This window comes from Triticum aestivum, chromosome 7B (assembly GCF_018294505.1).
Source record: "Triticum aestivum cultivar Chinese Spring chromosome 7B, IWGSC CS RefSeq v2.1, whole genome shotgun sequence".
Classification (NCBI taxonomy): Eukaryota; Viridiplantae; Streptophyta; class Magnoliopsida; order Poales; family Poaceae; genus Triticum; species Triticum aestivum.
The window spans coordinates 578,610,853-578,631,625 of record NC_057813.1 but is presented as its reverse complement, the minus strand read 5'-3'; positions in this window follow the sequence as shown (position 1 = coordinate 578,631,625).

Here is a 20,773-nt window from a genome sequence, read left to right as displayed (position 1 = left end):
CTGGTTGGTGTTCGGAAAGAAAAGCGAAACAGAGGGTCAACTAAAAAAACCGCGGGAAGCTAATAGTATTTGTCTGTATGAATCAAACAGGCACTGCTACTGACCACCGCTGCGCGCATGGCTGAGGTTGTCGGACTCAAGCGCAAACTGGGGCAGAACGAAGAAGATCTCGGCCTCGTGAAGAAGCAGCTCGAGGCGAACAAAGGTGAGAAAAACCCCGTCCATATGTCGTATAGAGGATAAAAAGTTGGTGATGCTAAGAAAAAGCATCATGGCTTTTGATAGGGACCGCGACCGAAGTGGCGTCCCAGAAGGAAGCGTTGTTCGCGGCCGAAGCCAAGGCGGATACTGAGCGCGCCAAGTGGGAGAAGCAAGATGCTCGGGTGGGAGAGGTACAGCAAGAGCTCCAAGAGCTTGGCTAGAAGTTCGGCTCTCTGGAGCATGACTACAAGACGCAAGCGGCTGAGCTTGGAAAGGCCCTCTAGAGCGTGGCCGACGCTAAGGCCGAAGTCCAAAAGGCCCTTTAGGAAATCCGGGCAGCCAAGAAGATAGCGGAGGGTAAGGCATTCTTTATGCAAAGCAAGCATGTGGAGGAGTCATTTCTTTTACTTACACGAATCCGGAGCTCTCCAGGGGCATTCGCAGATCTGCCACGCAGCATTTCGGATGTTGTGGAGTTCTATCGCGCTGAAGAGGGGAGCTCTATGGAGAAGTTGTTCTGGTCCCAATATACTGGGGCCGAACACCCGATGCCTCTGAGTGACCAACTGAAGTAGCTGGTCGAACTCCACAATGCGGCCGAACAGGCCATGGGGGACCTCATAGTCCGGATGTGGCCTGGCGAGCCCCTGCCCGGCAGCTACTTTGGCCTGGTGAAGCGGATGGTGCATGCGTGTCCACGGCTAGAAGTCATCAAGCAGTCCGCATGCATTGAGGGTGCCCGACGGGCCTTTGCCCATGCGAAGGTGCATTGGGGCAAGCTCGACGCTGAGAAGCTCGTGAAGGATGGACCCCGGAGGGCAAGGAGCATCTCTGCCCCAAGAAATATTATGATGGCGTTATGAAAGGCGCTCGTCTTGTGGCGAATGAATGTCCTAAGAACATAATTTTTGAGGGAATGTACTCATGTCGTCTGTGTAATATGAGGACGGGTTTATTTGAGCTATGCAACACTTTGTTTGATTTAAAATATTACCTTCTCTACGGTCGTTTATCAAAATCTGAAAGTAGGCCAGTCCTCGGCTTCCACCCCTTTGTAACTAGTACTGGGGTGTTCGTGGAGACCCAAACGCTCTTTATCCAAAGTTTTGGTCCTTTAAGGAGGTGTTTGGCGCAGCGAACAAGGCAATCGGACTATTCGGCTTTATAACTCTTACTTGACCATAGAAGTCTACAATTTTAAATTTCAGCAAAGCCCCTAGTATTCGGAAAGCCGAACTGGGGCGTTATACACGCCTAAATTGGACGGAGCCGATTCCTCGCCTTAAGAGGAAAAAATCTTTAGGGATTCTGGTACCACGCGAACAGCGACCAGCTCTCGCCGCATCATGACGGTCAGTTTTCGTCTTTCTCTACTAAGGTGCTTGTCCGGAAGAACCGGGACACAATCGCAGTAGTTCTCCCTGCGCTACCTTAGCCGATATAATGGAATGTAAGGTACCAAAACAAGGGAGCCGGGCTAACCCAACTATTGACCCAAGACATGATTCGGAGCTGATGCATATAATGCTATAAGTTCGGAGTGCCGCACTATTGAAAGTGTTCGGACTTTCCTTGCCATAGTATGGGGCTCGATAAGAAGCCCCTGGCAAACTGACCGTACCAAAACGTACGGATGCAATATTGAATAAATATTCAATAGAAAATATGAGGATAGTAATAAGAAGCTGACGCTACGTACTACTTCCAATTTATTTGGACAATACGGCAAAATGTAGGTGTACAAATTGATGAATTAAGCAGGAAAAAATAGGACTATTTGACATATCCTATCCAAGGGCAGGCTACATGCGGGTATGTAAGAACAGGTATAACGATCATTGTAGAAGACCACCTGAGTATTCCCTTGTGTGCAAAAGCCTCTTGCCTCCTTGGTGCCCCCTCCATAATGAGTCTGGTTATTCGATCTCTTCTGAAGGGGCTGCCCGAAAGTGGGGTCCTGAAAAAAGGAAAAAAAAAGGAAAGGTATGCGGGCCTCCTGGTGGCTGAGACACACTCTGGCCGCGTTGTCATCTCGCCTCCACCTATGCCCATGGTATTTTGAGCACGTAGTTGTGCACGCGTGGTATGAACGCCGCTTGAATGGGGCTGGGGTGGAGGCCGGATTGCTAATCGAGCTCCTGGCATGCCTGACTGTCCTGTTGCGGGGTACTCCGGACTCGCTTAACGGTGTTCAGAGATGTCGTTGCCGGATTGGCTATTTATCGGAGGAGGCTGCTTTGCACTTCTGCCGCTAGGGCCGTAGTATGTTCTTCCATACGGAGGGAGCGGTCTGTATTTCCATTAAATGTTGTGATCCCGCGAGGTCCTGGCATCTTGAGCTTGAGGTATGCATAGTACGGTACCGCGTTGAAACGAGCAAACGCGGTTCATCCAAGTAGGGCATGATAGCCACTACGGAAAGGGACGATATCGAAGATTAACTCCTCACTTCGGAAGTTATCCGAAGATCCGAAGACCACTTCCAGTGTTATTGAGCCCGTGCATCGGGCCTCTACCCCTGGAATTACACCTTCGAAGGTGGTTTTGGTGGGTTTGATCCGTGACGGATCGATGCCCATTTTGCGCACTGTATCCTAATAAAGCAGGTTCAGGCTGCTGCCACCGTCCATGAGGACTCGCGTGAGGTGGAATCCGTCGATGACTAGGTCAAGGACCAATGCGGCTAAGCCGCGTGATGGATGCTGGTGGGATGGTCCCTACGATCGAAGGTGATTGGGCAGGATGACCATGGGTTGAATTTTGGGGCGACGTGCTCCATCGCATAGACGTCCCTAAGTTCACGCTTTCGCTCCCACCTGGGGATGTGAGTGGCATAAATCATGTTCACCGTTTTAACCTGGGGGGGTCTTCTATCCTCCAGTGTTCGGACGCCGGGGCTCCTCGTCATCATCGATGTGCAGCCCCTTGTCCTTGTTCTCGGCATTTATCTTGTCGGCCTATTTGAACACCCAGCAATCTCTGTTAGTGTGATTGGCTGGTTTATCGGGGGTGCCGTGAATCTGGCACGAGCGGTCGAGTATGCGGTCCAGACTGGACGATCCCAGATTGTTTCTCTTGAACGGCTTCTTTCGCTGACCGGATTTGGAGTTGCTGAATCCGGCATTGACTGCCGTATCCTCCGCATTGTCGCCATTATTTCGACGCTTGTGTCTGTTGCGTCGTGGCTTTCCGTTACTGTCACGGGTGTCTGAAGTGCCAGGGTTTCCAGGTGCGGTGTTGCTGCGAGCCAGCCAACTCTCCTCACCCGCGCAAAAGCGGGTCATTAGTGTCGTGAGGGCTGAGGGAGTCCTGGATTAGGGGGTATCCGAACAGTCGGACTATATACATCGTCCGGACTATTGAAGCGTGAAGATACAAGACTCAAGACTTCGGCCCATGTCGGATGGGACTCTCCTTTGCGTGGAAGACAAACATGGCGACCCGGATATTATATTTCCTTCCTTGTAACCGACTCCATGTAAACCCTAGCTCTCCGGTGTCTATATAAACCGGAGAGCATGGTCCTTAGAAGGCCGATCACAATTACAATCATACCATCATAGGCTAGCTCTTAGGGTTTAGCCTCTACGATCTCGTGGTAGATCTACTCTTGTACTACACATATCTTCAATATTAATCAAGCAAGAAGTAGGGTTTTACCTCCATCGAGAGGGAACCGGACCTGGGTAAACATTGTGTCCCTTGCTTCCTGTTACATCAGCCTAAGACGCACAGATCGGGACCCCCTACTCGAGATCCGCCGTTTTGACACCAACAAGGGCCGCCATGGTCTTCGGTTTTCCTTGGCCGAGGTGTCGGGCAAGCCACTCGTCTCGGATATTATGCTTAAAGGCCGCCAGGGCCTTAGCGTCCAGACAGTCAACAATTTGGTTCTTTTTAGTGAGAAACCGAGTCTAGAATTTCCTGGCTGACTCTCCGGGCTGTTGGGTAATGTGACTTAAGTCATCAGCATCTGGTGGTCGCACATAGGTGCCCTGGAAGTTATCGAGGAATGCGTCCTCAAGATTTTCCCAACTGCCAATGGAGTTTGCTGGCAGGCTATTCAGCCAGTGTCTAGCTGGCCCTTTAAGTTTTAGTGGGAGATACTTGATGGCATGTAGGTATCACCGCGGGCCATGTGAATGTGGAGAAGAAAATCCTCGATCCACACCGCGGGGTCTGTTGTGCCATCGCATGACTCGATGTTGACGGGTTTAAACCCTTCTAGGAATTCATGTTCCATTACTTCATCAGTGAAGCAGAGGGGGTGTGCGGCGCCTCTATGCCAGGCTATGTCGCGGCGTATTCCGATTGGGTTTGGTCGGTAGTGTCCGGCATGGCCGGATTTATCAGCATTGTATCCGGCATGACGATCGGTGTCATGAGCTGTGGCGCGCCCCATGATCCGTAGATCGATCTTGGTTGTCATGCGTTGTTCTCCAATATGTCTCGCACGTCCTGCGTATTCCCCCGGGCCGTGGTGAACCGGCGTGGGGGTGCGGGCTGGTGTCCGGCCTGATAGCATGTTTTATCCCGGCCATGAGGTGGCCGGTCAGCCTCATCTTGTGCTGGAAGTTCAGGATCTTCGGCCTCTTCTTCTAGCAGTTTATGTTTTGGGTATCCCCTGCTCGGGGGCTCGAGTCCATATTCGTCGGCCGCCAGGACTTCGGTCCATCTGTCTGCGAGAAGGTCTTGGTCAGCTTGGAGCTGCTGCTGCTTCTTCTTCAGGCTTCGTGCAGTGGCTATAAGCTTGCGCTCGAAGCGCTCCAGCTCTATGGGATCCTCTGGTACGCCGAATTCTTCGTCACCGAGGCTCACCTCGTCTTCGGAGGGAGGCATATAGTTATCGTCCTCCAATTATCCGTTCGTCGCCTGTTCATCTGGGCTAGCCAGCCCGTGTTCTTGTTCAGCTTGCTCGAAGGTGAGTTGATCGGGATCATATTCCTCTTCGGCACCATCTGGATTTTCTTCTCCAGTGCCAGTATTGCTGTGGCAAGGCTTGGAGCGGCGCCGATGACGCCCGTGTTTTGCTTTCTTCCCCGAGGGGTTATCTTCCGTTGCCTCATCGCCATTGTTTTCTTTGGGAGTATCCACCATGTATATGTCATATGAAGAGGTGGCAGTCCAGCGCCCTCTGGGCGGTGATTCTTGTTCTTCTCCTACATCGTTGTCTATACCGTCGATGTCTTCGGAGTCGAAGTTAAGCACGTCGGTCAAGTCATCGACCGTGGCTATTAAGTGGGTGGTGGGTGGGAAATGAATTTCTTCGTCGCCAGTTTCCCACTCGAGCCGGACATAGTTCGGCCAGGAGTCTCCTGACAGAGAGAGAGACCTTAAAGAATCTAGACATCTCCGAAGGGTGAGTGCTGAAAGATATCCGCGGCGGTGAACTCCATGACTGGAGCCCAGTTAGATTCAATGGGTACGAGTGCGCGCGGTCCGGAACACACTGCTGAAGATGAGTCTGGGATCCGGAGACACAGATCCTTTTAGGAGAGGAGTCTGTGTTCGGCTCCGACGCCGAGGAGTGTGCGGCCTCCGGGGCGGGGTCCATCCACCCGTCCTTGGAAGGCATGACCCTCTCTGGAGCGAAGTCCGGAGCGGTAGCAGGTGCGATGTTCCGAATACTGTCCGACTGTCGATCTAGGTCGTGCACGTCGTGATTGTTCGGTGCTCCTGATACAGGCCCGAATCCGTCGAAGATCAAGTCTCTGCGGATGTCGGTGGTGTAGTTTAGGTTTCCAAACCTGACCTGATGGCCGGGGGCGTAGCTATCAATTTGCTCCAGATGGCCAAGCGAATTAGCCCGCAGTGCGAAGCCGCCGAACACGAAGATCTGTCCGGGGAGAAAAGTCTCGCCCGGATAGCGTGGTTGAAGGTTGGAGAAGCCATCTCACCTTGTAGCGATGACACAGAGGAACTCTCAATGAAAGCACCAATGTCGGTGTCAAAACCGGCGGATCTCGGGTAGGGGGTCCCGAACTGTGTGTCTAAGGCTAATAGTAACTGGAGACTGGGGACACGATGTTTACCTAGGTTCGGGCCCTCTAGATGGAGGTAATACCCTACTTCCTGCTTGATTGATCTTGATGATATGAGTATTACAAGAGTTGATCTACCACGAGATCAGAGAGGCTAAAACCCTAGAAGCTAGCCTATGGTATGATTGTTGATGATGATCTTGAGTCCTACTGACTAAACCCTCCGGTTTATATAGACATCGGAGGGGGCTAGGGTTACACAGAGTCGGTTTATAGAGAAGGAGATCTACATCCAAATCGCCAAGCTTGCCTTCCACGCCAAGAAGATTGCCATCCGGACACGGGACGAAGTCTTCTGTCTTGTATCTTCATAGTCCAACAGTTCGGCCAAAGTATATAGTCCGGCTGTCCGGATACCCCCTTATCCAGGACTCCCTCACCCTACCCCCTAGGCGTGCCCCTATCTCGCGGATGACTCGGAGACTCCCCCTGATGGGAGACTGGTGCCAAAAATTCCTACAAATACAGAAGCCTCCAGAAAATAACCTAGATAGGGAGTTCCGCCGCCGCAAGGCTCTATAGCCACTAAAAACCTCTCGGGACCCTGTTCCAGCACCCTGCCGGAGGGGGGATCCATCACTGGTGTCCATCTTCATCATCCTGGTGCTCTCCATGACGAGGAGGGAGTAGTTCACCCTCGGGGCTGAGCGTATGTACTAGTAGCTGTGTGTTTGATCTCTCTCTCTCTCTCTTGTGTTCTTGATTTGGCACGATCTTGATGTACCGCGAGCTTTGGTATTATAGTTGGATCATATGGTGTTTCTCCCCCTCTACCTTCTTGTAATGGATTGAGTTTTCCCTTTAAAGTTATCTTATCGAATTGAGTCTTTAAGGATTTGAGAACACTTGTATGTCTTGCGTGGGATACCCATGGTGACAATGGGGTATTCTATTGATTCATTTGATGTACATTTTGGTGATCAACTTGAGGGTTCCTTGACCCTGGGAATCTATGCATAGGGGTTGGCACACGTTTTCGTCTTGACTCTCTGGTAGAACTTTGGGCCACTCTTTGAAGTTCTTTGTGTTGGTTGAATACATGAATTCGAGATTGTGTGATGCACATCATATAATCATACCCACGGATACTTGAGGTGACATTGGAGTATCTAGGTGACATTAGGGTTTTGGTTGATATGTTTCTTAAGGTGTTATTTTACTACGAACTCTAGGGTTGTTTGTGACACTTATAGGAATAGCCCAATGGATTGATCGGAAAGAATAACTTTGAGGTGGTTTCGTACCCTACAATAATATCTTCGTTTGTTCTCCGCTATTAGTGACTTTGGAGTGACTCTTTGTTGCACGTTGAGGGATTGTTATATGATCCAATTATGTTATTATTGTTGAGAGAACTTGCACTAGTGAAAGTATGAACCCCAGGCCTTGTTTTGAAGCATTAAAATACTGTTTTCGCACACTTTTGTTACTTGCTACCTTTCTGTTTTTATATTTTCAGATTACAAAAAACATATATCTACCATCCATATTGCACTTGTATCACCATCTCTTCGTCGGACTAGTGCACCTATACGATTTACCATTGTGTTGGGTGTGTTGGGGACACAAGAAACTCTTTGTTATTTGGTTGCAGGGTTGTTTGAGAGATACCATCTACATCCTACGCCTCCCATGGATTGATAAACGTTAGGTCATCCACTTGAGGGAATTTTGCTACTGTCCTACAAACATGTTGTAACATCCCAAATTTTCAATTTGCAATGTTATACATTATATCCTCGTTGCATATCATATTTTATTGCATTTTGGCTTGATCCTAGAAATTCTACGCAACTCAAGGACCCTAGGAGAGAGTTGGGGATTTCGTTATTTTCATATTTGAGATTTCTCAAATTTTGAAAAGAGGATCATTTGATTTTAATTATTTTCTCTTCAAATATTTCCTCTATGAAAATAAGAGAGAGGGGATAAAATGACTTCCCCAAAATAAAGAAATATTGGAGGTTAAATATTAAAATCAAATAAAAAAATTTATTCGGAGTTTTATTGCTATTTTATTTGAATTAGAAAAAAATGCGTTTTTCAAAATTTCATTAGAGGCCCAAATAAATGTTCACCTGGTCTGTCTTATTTTTAGAGGACGGGGAAAATATATTTCAGGATCTTTGGAGTCCATTTAGTATTTCTTTTCTTTGTTTTTCTGTTCGCAGAATTATTTAAAAAAAAGTCAACCGACTTAGTCAGGCCATACCCGACTAGGACTCTAGGCCCGGCCGGCATTTATAAGCCGGAGGCCCGAACCCCCAAACCCTAGCCAGCCCTGCCGCCGCCGCCGCTGCTCGGAGCCGCCGCCGCCGCCTTCCGCCACCTCGCCCGCCGGAGTACCCGACGGCGCCGCCCACGACACATTTTCCGAGGTAGCCCAGTTTTCAAAGAAAAACCGATCGGTTTTCTTTAGAAAACCCTAGTTTTTTTTAATTAGATCTGTTTTAGTTTTTTCGGTTTAGTTATTTAGCGAACGCCCGTTCGTATGTTGGTTTTAACGAACGGTTTTCACCGTTTAGCCGCAGACAACAAATGTTCGTTCGTTAGGCTGTTCGTCAGTTTTTCTTTTTCCAGGGTTTTTCCGCGATTATTTTCGATCGTGATTTCAGCCCTGATCTTAGTTTTAGTTTATCTTTTCGCTCGCTTGTCGGAATCAGGCGATTCAAGCGCCTAGATCTTTGTTTTGAAGCCCTCTTTCTGTTTAACCAACTTGAATAAGATTTTAGTACTGTAAAATTTGACTTTAGTCTAGATTAGTAATCAGATCTTGTTTCTTTCGCAGTTTGAGTTTCGTTGCTTCGTTTGATTTGATTCTTTTTGCAGACCGGAGTTCTGAATTTAAAGTTTATGGTTAGATCTTTTATTTGAGTTTTACCCTTGCTTATAGTTGAGTGCTTATTGTATGCTTGTTTGTTTGCGATAGAGTACCCGGAGTGCGAAGCGTGCTATTACGAGTCTCTAGGTTTTGTGGATCATCAGCAAGGCAAGTAACACTTTGATCTTTACTACCCAGTTTTATTGCATTAGATCAATCCTCAAACAATTGCATGGTTAGGATCTGATTAATATGTGGGTTTGGGAAGTAGATGAGGTAGTACCTATTGTCCTGATTATTATCAAACCTTGAGAAGTTACTTCTACGTTATGCTTATATTGCTATGCTATGCTCGTAGACGTGGTTTAGTTCGAGTGATAAATGACAGATGTGAGTATTTTTAATTAATGGTTGAATTAAGGTGGCTACTTCAATACACATCTGGGTGGATTGCTTGAAGGCAGCCTGGAGTACCCAGTGGTTGTCAGGGCACCTGGAGAATCCAGTGTTGTCCTAGGATATCCCGGAGTACCCGTGTGATCATCCTACGGTCCACCACCCAGGCTCAAAGGGATCATAAGACTATTCATGCTAGAAACTTCCGTGTGCAGCCACAAGCCAATAGGGGCTCTGGCATAGTTGAGTAAGTTGCGTGAAGCTCTTGAAGAGGTAGACTAGCAGATGTAGTTGGGTTGTAGGTGGTACTGTCTATCCAGAGTAGAGAGTTAATGCTTCAGAAAGACTGTCTCTCGATTCTCCGACCATGGATGTAATCGAGTCTTGTGGGGAAAAGTGCGCAAACCTCTACAAAGTGTACAAACTAATCATGGTTAGTCGTGTTCCCGGTGATGGACATCTTGAGTATCTAGTTCTTGGATTATCATGTTGATCTCACCACTCTTAATATAACTTGATTGGGTTTAATGATGATGTTTAATTGGGATTGAGTTGGAGGAACCTTCTCAATGTTTAACAACCACCATGATAGTTAAATAAAATTTATTCCTTTGTTGTAGGGAAAAATTGGCTTTATGCAAAACTGTAACCATAGAGCTTTCCACCAGCCATATTGCATGTAGTGATAGCAATTATTCTGCTCATTACTCTATGTGTTACATTGCTAGCGTATTCCATGTGCTGACCCATTTTCGGGCTGCAACGTTCATGTTGCAGACTTTTCAGACAACGAGTAAGGTGCCTTAGGTCGTGATCTTTCACTCAGTGATGTCATTGGAGTTGATGGACTCACTTTATCTTCCAAGCCTTCCGATGTTATCTTTTTAGATGGCCTTAAGCCATATTATTGTAATAAGTTCTCTTTTGGAGACATTTGATGTAATAAGTGTGTGATTGCTACTCTGTTATAAATCCTCATGTACTGTGCCTGTCAGCATTACCGATCCAGGGATGACACTGATGCATAGAGATCAGACTGTTTGAGGTCTGGTCACTACAAGATGGTATCAGAGCACACGCTGACTGTAGGACACGACCACTAAGCTAAAGCCCTAGAACACTACTCTCTTCTCATTTTTGACTCCTCTCCCTTTTCTACTCTTTAGGATGGCGGATGCAAGGAATAAGTTCGCGCAACCGGATGAAGACACACCTTTTGGACGACACTTGAAGGAAGTCAGTAGGTACCTGAGCATAGGAATACCAAGCTTCACCGGGACCTACATCGCCACCCTACCAGAAGAAGAGAATTGGATGATTCAAGTTCAAGTACCAGGAAGGACGTTCATGCTAGTCACTGAGCCCATAGAGTTTTCCTTTGATGCACCAACCTAGAGTCTAGGAAAGAGCATGGCAGCCCACATCGCCATGGGACGCATTGGAGAAGTTTACCACAAGGATCTCAAGGATAATATCTACCAGATTTGTGGGCGTCGAGATGAGCAATGGGAGATGATCAGCACCAGGAAGGATAGATCTATTACAACTTTTATCTAGGAGTTAAACCAGCACATTCGTCGCCAGGAGAACCAGATATGCGCAGGCATGATAGATCTGAAGAAGGCCATGACCAAGATTTCAGAGATGGAGGAAGAACTCAAGTCTACATGCGATGGATATGAGGAGGAAATGAAAATACTCGTGGAGAAGAATGCCAATCTGACAAGGAAGCTAGCAGTGTTCATGGGAGACCCCGCGCCAGGAGGAGAAGACGATGATTCCACTTGTCCGGAGAACTACATCACCATCGACGACATCGACTCAGATCCCGACGATAGCGATGATTACTATGTTGATGAAGCTGGAGCAAATATCATGCAGTCTTCCACCGATCAAGCTTTCTAGTCGACCACCATATCAGTAGTAGTATTCCCCCATGTATATAGTATAGTCCATGCACTTTTGTAACGATAGTTAGACCGATTGTATGCCATGTTTGATTTGATTGAAGTGAAATTGATTGTGTTTGTCTCATGAGCATATGGGTTGTGTTTTCCCTCTAGACCTCATTCTATTCTGTTTTCTCACCTTTTCTAAACCCATCAGATGCCTCCAAGACGCGACAATGGATTTGCTTTCCGACCGGAGCTCACCCAGTTGATCCAGCAACAGAATACCCTAATGCAGCTACTAGTCCAGAATCAGAACCAGGGGAACAACAACAACAACAATCCACCACCACCACCTGTTGATCACTTACCCGTTTCTTAAGGCTAAATCCGTCGGTGTTCTCCAGTAGCACCGAGCCGATTGTTGCAGATGATTGGCTCCGCAAGATTGGAAGGGAGTTGACCACTGTAGGATGCACAAATGCGGAGAGAGTGCATTTTTTGCACACCATCTTGATGGACCCGCAGCATCATGGTGGGAGAATTTCACAGCCACTTACCCATCGACACTGTCACATGGGACTAATTTCAGCAGGCTTTTCGTACTGCCCATGTTTCAGCAGGAGCTATGGCCATGAAGAAATGCGAGTTCCGCAACTTGCGCCAAGGGGGACACACAGTGGGCCAGTATGTGGATGATTTTAGTAAGTTAGCATGTTATGCCCCGGATGACATTGCTACAAATGCAGCTAAGCAGGAGAAATTTCTTGAAGGACTAAATGATGAGCTGAGCATGTAGTTGATGGTGGCAACCTTCAACAACTACCAGGAGTTGGTAGATAGAGCTCTCATGATTGAAGGGAAGCAGCAACAGATAGACAACCACAAGAGGAAGTATGGACAAGGGAAGTACAATTCTGGAGCTTAGCAGAGGCCCCGTTTTACACCGAACTCGGGAAGACACCTTCAACATAACCATGGAGGTCACAACCACAATGGAGGAAGTTCGCACAACCATAGTGGCCCCAAGAATGGGAATGGTAATGGAGGAAGAAATGGCCAGAACCGTTCCAACCCAGCAACGCCCGCCAAGAAGGATCTAAGTCACATTACTTGTTTCAAGTGCGGGAAGAATGGACATTATGCCACGGATTGTTCTGAAGCAAAGAATGGAAATGGCAATGGAAGCTCTGGGAAGAAACCCAACCCTTTCAACAGGGGACAAGTGAACCACGTTAGCGTGGAGGAGGTTGAAGCACAGCCTAATGCAGTAATAGGTAAGTTTTTGGTTAAGTCAATTACTGCAATCGTTCTTTTTGATACTGGTGCATCGCATTCATACATATCAAAGGGATTCGTGGAAGTTTAAACTTCCAACCCAAGCCCTTAGGTCACCCATGTTAGTAACCTCGCCAGGAGCAGAGTATATGGCTAGTCTATGGTGTGATCGGTTACCATTAAGGATTGTTAACTACGTGTTTCCCTCGGACCTAATAGTATTGGAGTCGCAAGGACTGGATGTGATATTAGCCATGGATTGCTTATCGAAGTATGGAGGGAACATTGACTGCGCTAGTAAGTCAATTTTGCTCACCACCCCAGAAGGAAGAAGGATTAAGTATGTATCCCGGCATGTGCCGAAGAGGACTCAAGTGAATTCCTTATCAGGAGTTGTACAGGAGGAAGTACCAGTGGTGAAGGATTTCCCTGACGTATTTCCAGAGGAGTTGCTAGGCATGCCATCGGATAGAGACATTGAGTTTTTGATTGAGCTTTTGCCAGGCACAGGGCCAATATCAAAGAGACCGTACAGGATGCCCACAAAGGATTTGGAGGAAATTAAGAAGCAGATTAAGGAGTTACTGTATAAAGGCTATATCCGCCCAAGTTCGTCACCTGGGGGATCACTAGTGCTTCTAGTGGAGAAGAAGGATGGATCGTTGAGGATGGTTGTTGATTATCGTGGATTGAACAAAGTGACGATCAAGAACAAGTACCCACTGCCGATGATCAATGATCTGTTTGACCAATTGCAAGGAGCTAAAGTATTTTCCAAGATCGATCTGCGATCGAGATACCACCAGTTGAAGATTCGTGAGCAGGATATACCTAAGACAGCTTTTACCACAAGGTACGGGCTATATGAGTATATCGTTATGTCATTTGGTTTGAATAACGCGCCTGCCTATTTCATGAATATGATGAACAAAGTATTTATGGAGTTTTTGGAAAAGTTCAGCGTGGTGTTCATTGATGACATATTAGTCTACTCGAAGAATGGGGAAGAGCATAAGGAACATTTGCGTTTGGTACTTGGGAAGCTTAGAGACCATCAGCTATATGCCAAGTTCAGCATGTGTGAATTTTGGTTGAAGGAAGTGGGACTCCTCGGACATGTTATATCCGAAGAAGGAATAGCAATAGACCCCACCAAGGTAGTTACCGTGACAAATTGGGAAGCACCCACGTCAGTTGGAGAGATCCGGAGTTTCCTTAGACTCGCAGGATACTACCGGAGATTCATTGAGAATTTCTCGAAGATTGCAAAGCCCATGACGGAGTTGCTGAAGAAGGACACCAAGTTCAAATGGACTAGGAATGTGAGGCCAGTTTTCAGGAGTTGAAGAAACGTTTGGTTACAGCTCCAGTGTTGATTCTTCCAGATCAACGCAAGGATTATCAGGTGTATTGCGATACTTCACGTCGAGGACTTGGAGCAGTGCTTATGCAAGAGGGAAGACTTGTATCATATGCCTCACGACAGCTTAAACCCCATGAGCTAAATTATGCTACTCACGATTTGGAGTTAGCAGCCGTAGTGCATGCGTTGAAGACATGGAGACATTTTCTCATCGGAAACCATTGTGAGGTATACACGGATCACAAGAGTTTGAAGTATATCTTCATGCAGAAGGAGCTGAATCTCAGGAAAAGGAGATGGTTGGAGCTCATCAAGGATTATGACATAAAGTTGCATTATCATCCCGGAAAGGCAAACATAGTAGCTGATGCATTGAGTCGCAAGAGCCATGTCAACACACTCATAACCGAAGAGTTACCCAAGGAGTTAGCAGAGGATCTTCGTGAACTATGTTTGGAAATAGTTCCAAGAGGCTATGTAGCAGCATTGGAAGTCCATTCTACATTGATGGATAAGATCAGAGAAGCTCAGAAGACAGACAAGGAGATTGCCAAGATAAAGGAAAAAATGAGCAAGGGAAAAGCTAAGGGATTTCGTGAGGACGAACACGATACATGGTTTGAGGACCGCGTTTATGTGCCCAATGACTCGGAGATCAGGAAGTTGATTCTGCAGGAGGCCCATGATTCACCATACTCGATTCTCCCAGGAAACACCAAGATGTATTTGGATTTGAAGGACAGATTTTGGTGGACCGGAATGAAGAAGGATATTGCGGAGTATGTAGCAATTTGTGATGTTTGTCAGAGAGTAAAGGCAGAACATCAGAAGCCAGTAGGATTGCTGCAACCGTTGCCGATACCCGAATGGAAGTGGGATAATCTAGGCATAGATTTTATCACGGGATTGCCCAGGACACGTTCCGGCTATGACTCAATATGGGTTGTAGTCGATCGTTTGACAAAGGTAGCTCATTTCATCCCAGTGAAGACCACTTACACCAGTGCTAAGTTGGCGAAGATATATATGAACAGGATCGTATGTCTGCATGGAGTTCCGAGGACCATTGTATCAGATAGAGGAACCCAGTTTACCTCAAAGTTCTGGAATCAGTTGCATGAAACTTTGGGTACCAGGCTAGAGTTCAGTACAGCTTTTCACCCGCAGACAGATGGACAGACCGAGAGAGTCAATCAGATTCTGGAGGACATGTTGAGAGCTTGTGCGCTAGATTATGGATCTAGTTGGGACGACAATTTTCCATATGCAGATTTCTCATACAACAACAGCTATCAAGCCAGTTTGAAGATGGCCCCTTTCGAAGCCTTGTACGGAAGGAGGTGCAAGACACCATTGTTGTGGGACGAAGTTGGAGACCGTCAGTTGTTTGGACCAGATTTGATCAAGGAGTCTAGAGAGAAGGTTAAGTTGATTCGTGATAGACTCAAGGTAGCTCAGTCCAGACAGAAGAGCTATGCGGATTCGAAATGCAAGAAGACAGTTTACAAAGTCGGAGACAGAGTTTATCTTCAAGTGTCCCCACTTCAAGGAGTTAAACATTTTGGAGTCAAGGGAAAGTTAGCACCACGTTTTGTGGGACCATACAAAGTTTTGGAACGTATGTGAGAAGTTGCTTGCAAGTTGGAGCTACCCGAAGGATTGTCAGGAGTTCACAATGTGTTTCACATTTCCCAGTTGAAGAAGTGCCACGCAGAGATGGTTGATATTCCTCTAAGAGATACAGTGCCACTGGAAGCGATTCAGTTGGATAGCGATTTGACCTACGAGGAGAAACCAGTGAAGATTCTTGAGTTTGCCAGCTGAGTCACACGCGGCAAGGCTATAAAGTTCTGCAAAGTTCAGTGGAGCCACCATACCAAAGATGAAGCCACCATGGAACGAGAGGAAGACCAATGGAAGGACCACCCTCACCTATTTTCTAGCCAACCTGAATCTCGAGGGCGAGATTCATCTTAAGGGGTTAGGTTTGTAACATCCCAAATTTTCAATTTGGAATGTTATACATTAGATCATCATTGCATATCATATTTTATTGCATTTTGGCTTGATCCTAGAAATTCTACGCAACTCAAGGACCCGAGGAGAGAGTTGGGGATTTCGTTATTTTCCTATTTGAGATTTCTCAAATTTTGAAAAGAGGATCATTTGATTTTAATTATTTTCTCTTCAAATATTTCCTCTATGAAAATAAAAGAGAGGGGATAAAATGACTTCCCCAAAATAAAGAAATATTGGAGGTTAAATATTAAAATCAAATAAAAAAGTTATTCAGAGTTTTATTGCTATTTTATTTGAATTAGGAAAAAATGCGTTTTTCAAAATTGCATTAGAGGCCCAAATAAATGTTCACCCGGTCCGCCTTATTTTTAGAGGACAAGGAAATTTTATTTCAGGATTTTTGGAGTCCATTTAGTATAACTTCTTTGATTTTCTATTCGCAGAATTATTTAAAAAAAACAACCAACTTAGTCGGGCCGTACCCAACTAGGACTCTAAGGCCCGGCCGGCCTTTATAAGCCGGAGGCCCGAACCCCCAAACCCTAGCCAGCCAGCCCCCCCCCCCCCCCCCCCCCCCGCCGCAGCCCGCTACCGTCGCCGCCGCCTGGAGCCGCCGCCGCCACCGACACGTTTTCCGAGGTAGCCTGGTTTTCAAAGAAAAATCGTTCGGTTTTTTTAGAAAATCCTAGGGTTTTTTTATTAGACCGGTTTAAGTTTTTTTCGGTTTAGTTATTTAGCGAACGCCCGTTCGTACGTGCGTTTTAACGAACATTTTTCACCGTTTAGCTGCAGACAAAGAACGTTCATTTGTTAGCCTGTTCGTCAGTTTTTCTTTTTCCAGGGTTTTTCCGCGATTATTTTTTTCCGATTTTAGCCTGGATCTTAGTTTTAGTTTATCTTTTCGCTCTTTTGTCGGAAACAGGCGATTCAAGCGCCTAGATCTTTGTTTTGAAGCCCTCTTTCTATTTAACCAACTTGAACAAGATTTTGGTACTGTAAAATTTGACTTTAGTCCAGATTAGTAATTGGATCTTGTTTCTTTCGCAGTTTGTTTGATTTGATTCTTTTTGCAAACCAGAGTTCTTAAGTTGAACTTTCTGGTTAGATCTTTTATTTGAGTTTTACCCATGCTTCTAGTTGAGTGCTTATTGTATGCTTGTTTGTTTGCGATAGAGTACCCAGAGTGCGAAGCATGCTACTACGAGTCTCTAGGTTTTGTGGATCATCAGCAAGGCAAGTAACACTTTGATCATACCTCTTTACTACCTAGTTTTATTGCATTAGATCAATCCACAAACAATTGCATGGTTAGGATCTGATTAATATGTGGGTTTGGCAAGTAGATGAGGTAGTACATATTGTCCTGATTATTATCAAACCATGGGAAGTTACTTCTATGTTATGCTTATATTGCTATGTTATGCTCGTAGGCATGGTTTAGTTCCAGTGATTCATGATAGATGTGAGTATTGTTAATTAATGGTTGAATTAAGGTGGCTATTTAAATACACATCTGGGTGGATTGCTTGAAGGCACCCTGGAGTACCTAGTGGTTGTTAGGGCACCTGGAGAATCCAGTGTTGTCCTAGGATATCCCGGAGTACCCATGTGATCATCCTACGGTCCGCCACCCAGGCTCAAAGGGATCATAAGACTATTCATGCTAGAAACTTCCGTGTGCAGCCACAATCCAATATGGGCTCTGGCATAGTTGAGTAAGTTGCGTGAAGCTCTTAAAGAGGTAGACTAGCAGATGTAGTTGGGTTGTAGGTGGTACTGTCTATCCAGATTAGAGAGTTAATGCTTCAGAAAGACTGTGTCTCGATTCTCCAACCATGGATGTAATCGTGTCTTGTGGGGAAAAGTGCGCAAACCTCTGTAGAGTGTACAAACTAATCATGGTTAGTCGTGTCCTCGGTTATGGACATCTTGAGGATCTAGTTCTTGGATTATCCTGTTGATCTCATCACTCTTGATATAACTTGATTGGGTTTAATGATGTTGTTTAACAACCATCATGATAGTTAAATAAAATTTATTCCTTTGTTATAGGGAAAAATTGGCTTTATGCAAAACTGTAACCATAGATCTTTCCACCAGCCATATTGCATGTAGTGATAGCAATTATTCTGCTCATTACTCTATGTGTTACACTGCCAGCATATTCCATGTGCTGGCCTATTTTCGGGCTGCAATGTTCATGTTGCAGACTTTTCAGACGACGAGTAAGGTGCCTTAGGTCGTGATCTTTCACTCAGTGATGCCGTTGAAGTTGATGGACTCACTTTATCTTCCAAGCTCTCTTTTGGAGACATTCGATGTAATAAGTGTGTGATTGCTACTCTGTTATAAATTCTCAAGTACTGTGCGTGTCAGCATTACTGATTCAGGGATGACACTGAGCACAGAGATCATACTGTTTGCGGTCTTGTCGCTACACCTGTGTACTTGGAGGCCCAACAACATCGACAAGAAGAAGGTTGCGTAGTAGACATCACTAACGGAACTCTCCCTCGACCCTCTACTGGATCAAGAGCTTGAGGGACGTCATTGAGCTGAATGTGTTCTGAACACGGAGGTGTCATACGTTCAGTACTTGGATCAGTTGGATCGTGAAGACGTTCGACTACATCAACCGCGTTAACTAACGCTTCCGCTTTCGGTCTACAAGGGTACGTGGACACACTCTCCCCCTCTCATTGTTATGCACCTCCTAGATAGATCTTGTGTGATGGTAGGAATTTTTTTGAAACTGCATGCTATGTTCCCCAACAGGCCGCCAACCCACTGTCGGCTATCGTGGCCATCACCTACTCCGCCATCGCGTCCCGAAGGCGGGAGGTGGTGGTCATGGCCGCCACCCTATCATCGGTTGCCGGGGTCATCTCCCGCTCCGCCATCGCTACCCGAAGGCGCGAGGCAGTGATGGATGCCCACACGTGCGTCAGCGACCTTGCGCGCTACACCAAGTTCCTATGGGAGAAGGAGGAGCGCCTCGTCGAGCATGCAAAGAGCCTTACCGCCGCCATGGTCACGGCACACACTTCCTCAGAGGCGAGAAATCAGGAGATCTACAAGGAGAACCACCGCTTCGAGAGGGGTCGTCTGGAGCGGCAGAGGGCGTTCAAGGTGAACGTTGCTGAAGGTGCAGCAGTGGCAGGCACCGTATTGCAGTTGTCCAGCTCGTCGGTAGGCTCCTCCTCCTCTACCTCTTACTGAGCGTGCTCGGCAAAGGAGAGGCTGCGGGAAGTAGTACAAAGCCCCTCTGTAGTAGTAGTAGTATTTAGGGGCTATTTTGTTCAGTTCATCTGACTATAGATGTGGTGAAACTATACAACGTACTTAGAATTATCTACTCCCTCCGTCCCATAATGTAAGACGTTTTTTGACACTGTGTAAGACGTTTTTTGACACTAGTGCAGTGTCAAAAAGCGTCTTACATTATGGGACGGAGGGAGTGGTATATATAGTTGAACTAGCTATTTCAGTACGTGGTTGGCAACAATTGGGAAAACGTTTGGTTGGTTCAGCTGTCGAGTTGAACTGTTTGTATAAAGAACGACTGCTTAATCTATGAATGAAATCTATGGTTAATTACTGAAGTTTAGTTGCAAAAATTAGATACTACTAGTGATTTTTAGCTGCATATTTGGACAATCGAAGTGTTGCAAGGTTGACACATTGTTACTAGATCAAAAAATGTCAATCTTTCCAGTTTGACAAATGGCAACATACCCAATATGACAGATGAAAATCTTACCAAATTGTTTGTAAGTGGTTGCACGCGGGTCATCCAAAACAACCGTTTGTGTTGAAGGGATGCAAAAATCATGCTCGGCACATTTTCTGTTGGCTTAGCGCCGAGGTCTGGATTTGCATATCATATTTAATCTGAATCGTTTTCACTTGTATCACCATCTCTTCGCCGAACTAGTGCACCTATACAATTTGCCATTGTATTGGGTGTCTTGGGGACACAAGAGACTCTTTGTTATTTGGTTGCAGGGTTGTTTGAGAGAGACCATCTTCATCCTACGCCTCCCACGGATTGATAAACCTTAGGTCATCCACTTGAGGGAAATTTGCTACTGTCCTACAAACCACTGCACTTGGAGGCCCAACAACGTCTACAAGAAGAAGGTTGCATAGTAGACATCAAGCTCTTTTCTAGCGCCGTTGCCGGGGAGGCTAGGTAAGCGGCACTAACACCCCGTCAACTAAGCTCTTTTCTGGCGCTATTGCCGGGGAGGTTAGTGCTTGAAGGTATATCTTTAGATCTTGCAATTGAATCTTTTAGTTTCTTGTTTTATCACTAGTTTAGTCTATAAAAGAAACCTACAAAAAAATGGAATTGGGGTTGACTCATATGCTGCACCTTTTTAATATATTTCGTGAAAATGATGGAAAGGAAAATTGTGCCGCTAATATAATTGCAATGTTGTTAGTATGAATTCCTTGATTATCCATGATGCTAATAATATGCAAAGCTACAAGCTTGTGGATGCTATGTTTGATGAATAGGATATTTTTAGTCCCCCAAGTTTTGATGAGAAAATATATTATGATGATAGAATGCCTCCTATCTATGATGATTATTGTGATGAAATTTATGCTATAAAGAGTAATGATATCCATGAAACTTGTCATCATGATTTTAATGCTCAAATTGATTATGTGAATAAAGTATCACATGATAGTTATTTTGTTGAGTTTGCTCCCACTACTATTCATGAGAAGAAATTTGCTTATGTGGAGAGTAATAAAA